The sequence below is a fragment of the Cololabis saira genome, chromosome 4 (genome assembly GCF_033807715.1).
Source record: "Cololabis saira isolate AMF1-May2022 chromosome 4, fColSai1.1, whole genome shotgun sequence".
NCBI lineage: Eukaryota > Metazoa > Chordata > Actinopteri > Beloniformes > Belonidae > Cololabis > Cololabis saira.
Window position 1 is genome coordinate 42,834,326 of NC_084590.1, and position 9,795 is coordinate 42,844,120.

The following is a 9,795-nucleotide window of genomic DNA, read 5'->3' on the forward strand; positions in this document are numbered from 1 at the left end:
CCAGTATGAGACCTCGCTCTGTTTTTAGTGGTTTTATGTAATTTTATTTGTTTATTTAATTGTTTTTATTGTCTTTTATCGTTGCTTGTGTGTCCTCTCATGTACAGCACTTTGTTATAGCTGTGGTTATTTTAAAGCGCTTTATAAATAAAGTTGAGTTGAGTTGAGTTGAGATTAGTCAGAGCAAACAGTGATCCCCCTTGTAGAATGCCTTATGAGTCAATGTCTGAGTATTCCTCATCGATGCCATCACTTTTAAAGTAGTCATAGCTATCCATCCATCGTCCGCCGCTTATCTGTTCCCAGGTCGCGGGGGCAGCAGTCTCAACAGAGATGCCCAGACTTCCTTCCCCCCAGACACTTCCTCCGGCTCTTCCTCCGGCTCTTCCTCCAGCTCTTCCTCCATCTCTTCCTCCAGCTCTTCCTCCAGCTCTTCCGAGGGGAGTCCGAGGCGTTCCCAGGCCAGCCGAGAGACATAGTCTCTCCAGCGTGTCCTGGGTCTTCCCCGGGGTCTCCTCCCGGAGGGACATGCCTGGAACACCTCCCTAAGGAGGAGGGACATGCCTGGAACACCTCCCTAGGGAGGCGTCCAGGAGGATCCGGTACAGATGTCCAAGCCACCTCAGCTGACTCCTCTTAATGTGAAGGAGCAGCGGCTCGACTCCGAGCTCCTCCCGGGTGACAGAACTCCTCACCCTATCTCTAAGGGAGCGTCCTGCCACCCTGCGGAGGAAACTCATCTCGGCCGCTTGTGTCCTTTCGGTCACTACCCAAAGTTCATGACCATAGGTGAGGGTAGGTGCGTAGATTGATCGGTAAATCGAGAGCTTCGCCTTTCGACTCAGCTCCTTCTTCACCACGATGGTCCGGTACACCGACTGCATAACTGCGGACGCTGCATAACTCGTAGTGGTCATGATCTTTTGGCGATCTGTTATAGCCATCAAAGACCACAATGATCTTTTGACAGTTACGGCCGAGATGCTGCAGGTAGCTTAGGTAACTGTTGGCAATCTCCTGCCAAGTCTGATCTTGAAGTTCCCACTTCACCATGTAAAGAAGCCACCCACCTTCAACCACCAAAGTGGAGCAGGGTTGTTTAGTGAGGTCAAGGGGATCAGTCAATTCCTTCAGGCTAGACTTGGAAAAGCCTGCTTTGTTTGCCTTGTTCATTTTATGATCTCTGTTACTGAAAAGGGACAATGGGACAGGCGTCAGCTCATACTTCAAGCTTGTCTCAACCGTCATATCCCGTTGGACAAAAATGATTAGTCGGTTAAACAACTTCAGTGAGTCAAGGTTCTTCTTTTCGTTGATCTTAGGGATCTTTCTCAGAGAAGAAAGGGCTTGCACCTTTGACTTCACCTCCATTGTTGATGTCGCTGACTGTCCATCCAGCTTCTTCTGCATCTTTCTCCCTACTTCAGCTGCTCTCTCAGCATAGACTGGGTCATCTGCTGTGCTTGTGAATCCTGTAGAGAAAGATACAGGCATCTCTTTGTCGCGTCCATGGTCAAATGGGTTGTTCTCCTCAAACCATTGGAGGGCAAGTTTAACTGCCTCTGCATCACGCTTCATCTGGGTTTTCCCAAGGTCTATGTAGAGTGGAGCATGTTGGTTTACACTTTCCTCCATATTCTTGATGATATTACAGAAGTGGCTGAGTGTGAGCACCCAGCACTTGTGGCCAGAATCACTGCTTCTCATCCTCCCTCTGCTCAGTCCACCTGATTTGGCCGCCTACATTAAAGGTATAGTCTGTAATCGTATTCAAAAACATTTATTGTTATACTGGGTGAAATGGTCCTTCCATCCTGAGAGTAGCCAGTGAATAATGTGTTCAGAAAAAGGAAAGGAAAAAATCCAACCTCTCTGAAAGCTTTAATCCTGTAAAAACTCTGACAAATCTGTTTTTTGCACAGATATGGCACGGATTGGTCAGAGGACCAGAGGATTGGCAGGGGGGAAAGAACCAATCAGATGCCTTCATTTTAAGTTTTAAGTCCCGCCCAAGCCCCCCTCTTTCCCATGCGCGCACTCTGCTTCCAGCCCCTGTGTCCACGTCCCACGGGTCCTCCTCGGCTCAGAGTGTCCCAGTGTAACCCCCCCCCCGCTCCTCCAGACCGACTGGCAACCGCGGCCTGACCGCTCTTGGCTTCAACGCCGGCTCACGGTCGGGCGGTCACATCGATGTAACGTCTCGCCCTGCTAAAAAGGCTAAAAAAAGAAAGCGAAAGTGCGATTCTGCGGTGCAGGTTGTTTGCTACTGGGGATCTGCCACGGACCCCCAGTATGGGGGTCCGTGGCAGATGAGGATGGAGGTGTCTCCATCCCGGTTAAGGGGGAGAGCGCTGGTGCGGGTGGCGGTGCGGGTGGCGGTGCGGGTGGCGGTGCGCTGCGGTGCTGTACAGGCTCTTGAGCCACGGCTACGGCGTAGGGTACGCGGCGACGCGCACCATTCTGCGTTGGTGTAACGCAGAACCATAAATCAGCCTTACGGCGTACCCTACGCCGTAGACTCTGCGTTGGTGTAATGCGGAACCATAAATCAGCCTTCAGTGTGTGCTCTGTCTGCTGTTCTGAACACTTCTGTGTTGTGCTCATTTTGCTGGGACGTCGGGTCCCTCCGCCAAGACACAACTTTTGCGGTATGCGTTCATTGTTGTGTCTAAAAAATGATGCGCAGTGCCCACCCAATCAGAAACGGTACAGATATTCTGTGATATTTTTTTATATTTATAAAAAAAATAAAGGATCCCCATAACTTTGATTGGGTGGGCAGGACGCACGTTTGGGTGGGCACAGCCCACCCCTGCCCCCCCCTAAAACCGGCCTCACTTACAGGTGAATGAGACATGGGGTAGTTTTGTTGAAAATGTGCTGTCCAAAATGTCCTGGAAAACTCGACTCCTGCAAATGCGCGTTCCCCAAAGTTTGTGGGGGCGTGGCTTTGTACGGAGCACTGACGGGAGGGGGAGGAGGGGGCGGGGCTTAGAGGAGGTGCCACTTTCAAATCTTGCTAGCTCTGCAACATCACGGACTATACCTTTAAGGTCTACTCAATGCAGATGTAACACCAGGTGCCAGACCAATCGTGGCTGGAATACCGGACAACATGGTTCCCATGGGCAGTGAAACGTTCAATGGTCTCTTTGTAACCAGGCAAAGTTTCCAGTTCCTTCATCAGTTCACAGTACAGCCATGCACCTTTGGCATACTGATGATGGCCTGCAGCTGCAAAAGATGTCCAGCATCCAGGTAAAAGCAGTATATTAGGTCCATCCATGATCAACAAAGAAAAGGGATGCAAATGGATCCAGCATGTTTGGTCCTAATGTTAACTCAAAACGTCCTCACGTTGAATGCAAAAACAACTACAGCAACCATCACTAAACACTGACTTGGCCTATTCATCATGTCAAACAATAAAGAATAAACTATTATCTTTTTTTCTTTTTTTACATATGCTATGTGTGAGTGTGGGGCATTGCCGGGATGAACAATGACCTGGGAAAGTGGGCGTGGCCGTTTTTCCACTAAGGAATGGTTGTAGTGAAAAATAAATACTTGCAATGAACTCAGAATATTGAAAAACCCCTAGTTTGATCCCTCGCAAGTTATTTAAGGCCAAATTAAGCATTTTGAAAATTTTCGAAAATTGGTTATTGGTACCCCGACTTTGTGCAGTTTTTTACAAAGTTTCCCCCAGGAGTTGAATTTCAACTTTTTAGGACATGTTATTAGACACTTTTAGAAACACATTGGTGAAGAGATTTCTTGGTAACGATTTAGTTCCCAGATTTGCCAAATATCCCATAAGATGACCTTACTAATTGACAACTCCATTCTGTCCCCCTCCACTCACATCCGCAACCTCAGATTTATTCTGGACAATAACCTCTCCTTCCAACACCATGTCAACCACATCACAAGAACTGCCTTCTTCCACCTCAAAAATATTGCCCGTCTCCGTCTATCACTCTCCTTGTCTACCGCTGAAACCTTGATCCACGCCTTCATCACCTCAAGACTCGACTACTGCAATAGCATCCTCTACGGTTCAACTTCCAAGGTCCTCAATAAACTCCAATATATTCAAAACTCTGCCGCCCGCCTGCTCACCCACACCCGCTCCCGTGACCACATCACCCCAGTCCTCCAGAAGCTCCACTGGCTCCCCATCCCTCAACGGATCCACTTCAAAATCCTTCTCCTCACCCACAAAGCCCTCCACAATCAGGCCTCCGCTCCTCTGACGCCAACCTCCTGTCCCTTCTTGTCAGAACCAAGCACCGGACCTGGGGCGACAGAGCCTTCTCCATCGCTGCTCCCACCCTCTGGAACTCCCTCCCCAAACACATCCGTGACTGTACAGACCTCCCAGCATTCAAATCCCATCTCCAAACTCACCTTTACATAACAGCTTTTAATGTGTGATTAATGTCCTGTGTCATGTCGTGTCCTTATGTACTGTCCTGTGTATTGTAATTGTACTATGTGTTTTGTTATTAATGTAAAGCGTCTTTGAGTGCCTTGAAAAGCGCTATATAAATAAAATGTATTATAATAATAATAATATGTCCATGACGACCGGCTTGGTTGTATGTTCTCACATTTAGTGATGTTTTCACAGTGTGGTCCACATGTGTAACCATCTTTACAGGAAAATCCAAGTTTTAAAAAAAGGCTAAATAAATTTATGTGATGATGATGATTTGAGAAGCTGCTACATACCTTTGTGTGTGTCAGTGTGAAGACTTTGTGGCTGCAAAGGGGCTCCAACTGGTGATGGCAGATGTTGATGCTGTGCCGAGATCTTTGATGGTAGGATTCCCAAGGCTTTAGAAAAGACATGGTTTAGTACAAGTATTATATTTCACATTTCAAGTATAACATTAAAAATCCCATATTTCATATTTACCCAACACTGCTTGTCCATTTTCACTTAGAGCGATGTCATGCAGAGACTGTGAATCTCCTCCTCTCTTGAGCAGGTTTTTCAGGATATTTTTGTTCGTTTTTGTGTTTCGATGATGTACCAGGTTTCTCATTGTAAAAATGTGCGTTGAAGGTGACATGTTATTGAGGAAGTAATTGTTTTTCCTTAGAGTTAAAAACAGCTGCTCAGCAACCTGGCTATTCAGGGAACCCTGGAGTTCTGGGACCAGGTTGATCCTCCTTAAAACCTCTTTTGGATCCTTGGTGTTGGCCTGATGAAATTTGTCATAAAGGACATAATGGTCTGAAGACCCAGTGCAAGGATGCCCATCAACATCAGGATTTTGTAACTTTTCAGTCAACCAGGGAAGAGGGGTTCTGAGTTTTCCCTGGTGAGCAGCTGTGATATTTTCGTTGGTTGTTTCAGCCAGTCTCCTTTCATGTGGCATGATAGGTAGTGTGGTTGGGACACAGAGGTTGACGTGGGTTGCCAAACCACGAGCAAAATCATAAACAGAAACATTTGGCAGGGACTTCCAGGAGAGAAGCAGATCAGCAAAATCTCTTGGCGATTCTGCCCTCAGGTTAAACGTTACACTGTATATAACACCATGAGGGCAGAGAATCACATCAGACCAGCCCCCTATAAAAGTAAGTTCAAAGTGTCTTTAGTTAATGTTAATAACACATTTCAGATTGTTTTTAAGATTGTTGTTAACAATGTTTGACCCATACCTGAAGCTCCCCAGATTTTTTGGAAGATTTTGTCATATGTATGTCTGGTTTTCATCTCGTCTCTTAGTCTATTGATGAGGTCATTCCTTGGTCCATTTGAGTGTAGAGCTCCTACCTGACAGTCCTGGGCATTGCCATCCTCTACCAACCGGGAGGGCCCTGCACTGAGCTCCTTCTTAATCTGAGGAGTGAGCAGGCCACATCTTTTCACCAGGCAGGGTGGGGCTTCTCCGGCCGGACGTAGCGCGTGGAAGGAGGCCAGAGGGGGCATGTGTAGCCCAGGACTGTGTGCATGTTTTTGCGAGGGTAGCTCACATTGCTACCCAAGGTAACACGGGGAACATGCAAACTCCACACAGAAAGGCCCTTTTGCCAACCCCACCCAGGGTGTGGGCACTGAAGTCATGGGGGAACTAACACACACTTCAGCGCCCACAGCATCCCCGGCGGGAATCGAACCCAGGACCTTCTTGCTGTGAGACGGCTGCACTACCTGCTGCGCCACCGTGCCCCCTAAACACCCCTTTCTTATGGAGGTCCATCACAACCACTGGGGATGGTAGCCACAGCAGACACAGGAATAGGAATAATGTGGTTTGTCAATGCCTCGAAGTGGAGGTATGCATGGAGGATTGTATTTTTGGATGGAAATTTTACTTTCCTTAGGCCTTCCAGTGACTCGATTACCTTGGAGACTGAAACATTGTTCTTAAAGAGAAAAATACATTGTACAAAATTACAGCCAGGGGAGGAACAAACATGTACCAATAAACATTATCATGAAAGTGAAATTGTACTGACCTGTAAATTCAGCCTCAAATATAGACACAGCTCCAGGTTCAATATGACATGATCATCAAAATTGTGAAGGCTGTCCATCCATTCCTGATAACGGTACACCATGTGGCACTGTGGGCATCGCCGGAAATAGGTTGATACATCTGTTTAAGAAAGAAAAAACAAAACACATTTTTTAAAAAAAATTATATTTTGTGAAAACGTGTGGTGTTACAAGTTTTTGAGTAATTAACAATGTTACAATCACATTTTAAAAATACTTACGCTCAATTACACCATTCATAGTGATTATCTGTGCATTTTTGGAAATTAAAGTTGATTTTTCAAGATGCACAGACCCTGGACAGATGGTGCACATTGTATCAGATGGATGCATCTCTGTAATGTAACTTGCAGATGGTTTTGGTTTAATAATGTCATCTGGCAAGGTGTCTGGAAGCCGTTTATGTTTGTAAATGTAGTGAACAAGTTTCTCCAAGATGTCTGCAGATGGCGGATAGAGACTATTTTGTTGTAGCTGAGGTGTACTTGCTACAGGTCTCTGTTCTGAATATTTCTGGGGTTTTCTGAAATAGATGCCACTTGCCGATGTTTTTGTGGACACAGGATGTTCTTGGTTTGGCACAAGGACAATGCCAGGTGTGAGCTGTGGAGTTGTATGTCACCATCACCCTCCCAAGCCGACTGTAGTGGTGCAAAGCTGGCTCGTGTACAGACAAACTGTGTAGGATTTTTTTGAAATGAAACCTCTACACAGAGAGGGACGTGGTTCTTCTGTGCCTGTTGTTGCCTTTTTTTGCAGGTTGCCTTTTTTGCCTCACCAAAGAATTTCAAGTTAACCATTTCCTCCAGGGTCTCCTCCTTTAGCCATTCCTCTGTGGCTATTTCTCTGCAATATTTCAGTGAGCGGATGTGCTCACACTGGCTAAAAGTTAACCCACTCCTCAGTGCCATTAAGTGATACTGCCTGCATTCTTCAAGTTCACACTGCACCTTATGCAGGTGGCCCCAGGGTTTTTTTTGCACATGAATAGGCACTGAAAATCCATGGGATGCTTTTTGTACAGCAGATATCCCATTTGTTGCATCCACACAGATAGCCCTCAACACACTGTCACAGGTTTTTTTTCTTTCTGTGTTTCCTGTGAATGTGATTGTTCAAAGTTTTTGCAAGGCAGATTAGGCTGCAATGAGAACATTTTGCCTTCTTATAACTTGTAGTGTGCTGGATAGAGGAGGTGGTGGTAGGCTGGGCAGCGGAGGAGGTGGTAGGTGGGGCACAGGGAACATCTTGTGGAAGAGTGGATGGTGGAAGAAGGAGGGGGTTGGGTGCAGCAGATGTGTTCAAAATTTGACAAGTCTCCAGATGTTTCTCCATGTCCGCTCTTCTTATGATGGTTTTGTCACAAATGGGACAATGGAAATGTGAGTTGCTTCTGCAGTTTAAACTGCATTTGCAGATCTTTTGCTCTAGGAGGAAGTCAACAAAAGGTTAAATTTGCCAATGATTAAAAGGATATATGAGCACATGAAAACACAGACACATTCACATACACATACCTTTGAATGTGATGGCATTTTTGAAATGTACATCCAGATGTTTATGGAGCCTTCCTCTTTGGCTGGGTTTATATTTTGGGCAAAGGGGGCAATGAAAAAGCTTGCAACAAACTGTGCAGCGCTCCACTTTATAGCCCTCACTCGATGGAAAAATGGAGTGATGCATTTTTTTTATATTTGAAAAGAAATGGTAAAAATGTATACCGTGTGAAGCAAGTTAAACAGCTTCGGACTGATTGTGATGTTACATACAGTAGGCTATTTTGCAAAAACTTTGCAAAAAGTGTCATATCGCTAACACCACGGCACAAACGCGCCTCATAATAAGTCATACCTTGTTTATGACAGGTAACACTACACAAATATCGTAACACCTATAGGATAATCAACCGAGCTACAATTGATTTATCAACGGTATAATGCACACGACCAGGAGGAGGCGGGTCAGCAAAACCGCGGAGAAGCGGATCTTGCAGATCTGAAAGCTATATGCTGAATCCAATTTAGCCTATAAAACTTGTATTTTGTTCAACATTTAGCTATGTCTCAAATTAATTATTTAACGCATTACAAATAAACCCCCTTCATTAATTATATCAGGGTTTAATTATCCACAACAACGCCCTCACCAATTATTCCTTACTGTGCTTAACACAGCTCACTAATAAACTTAATTAGGTAGTAACGTGCAAACATAACTCATGCACCTTCATTTTTTAAAGTTTCACTTACTGTCACAACTGTAGCTCAGGCATCACTGAAAGCTCGTAAGCGATGTAAATGTCGGAGTCCCCGCCTTCTGTTTTCTCTGGCGTTGGTGGTCGGTCAAAATGTCTGACTGTCACTGGAGGCGTGGCATTTTTTTTAAATTTCCGGGCCTCACGCTGGAGGTAGGCCTGAGACGAGAGCCTGCACCATGGATCTATTATAAAACTGGATGGGAGATTGAAAATGGCCGCCCATTCATTTCAATGCATTCTGCTCAGCCAGCGCATACGCCAAAAAAATCTCTGACTTCCGGGTTTACTTCCGCATACACGGGCCCATAGAGCATGCGCAGTTGAGTCACCTCCCATGATGCTCTGGGGCCTCCCATCATGCCCCGGGGCAATGACGCGAATATTAATATAATATGTATTAATATAATATATAAATTAATGTACATTATTACATGTATAGTATTACATATATTATTAATGTATTAATATAATATAATTATATAATATATATTAATATAAACATCCGTGGAATGCACGGACACGGCTGTGACGTCAGCCGTGACGTCACGCCCAGAAAGAGACTTTTCTTTGACTTTTCTGGCCGTTATAAAACATTTTTGACGGATATAAAGTCCATGACTTAAAAATATAGAATACAAAGATTAGTAATTGCCGGTGATTACAGCTGGAGGTTCCTGTGAACAGTTTTAGAGGCTTTTCTTTTACTATTGCGGTCTATGGGAAAAAAGCTTTTTGGGCCCCATGGGATTTTTGGTTGCAGTACCGCGGCTGGCCACTGGAAAAAAATCGGCGCGCCTTCTGACTGCGAGACCCGGGGGCTGGCCGGCACAGGGAGAGGTCTGACGCGAGAGGTCTGCAGCCAGGTTTTCTGTATGTAAAGTGTAAAAAATTTGCAAGGGAATTATGCTTTTTTTAATGTTTTATATAAGTTTGTTATATGTCATCTAATTAAAATGACTAAAACCAGTATAAAAAACATATATGAGTATGTAGCATTACATATAAGTTTTTTGTATGTTATGGG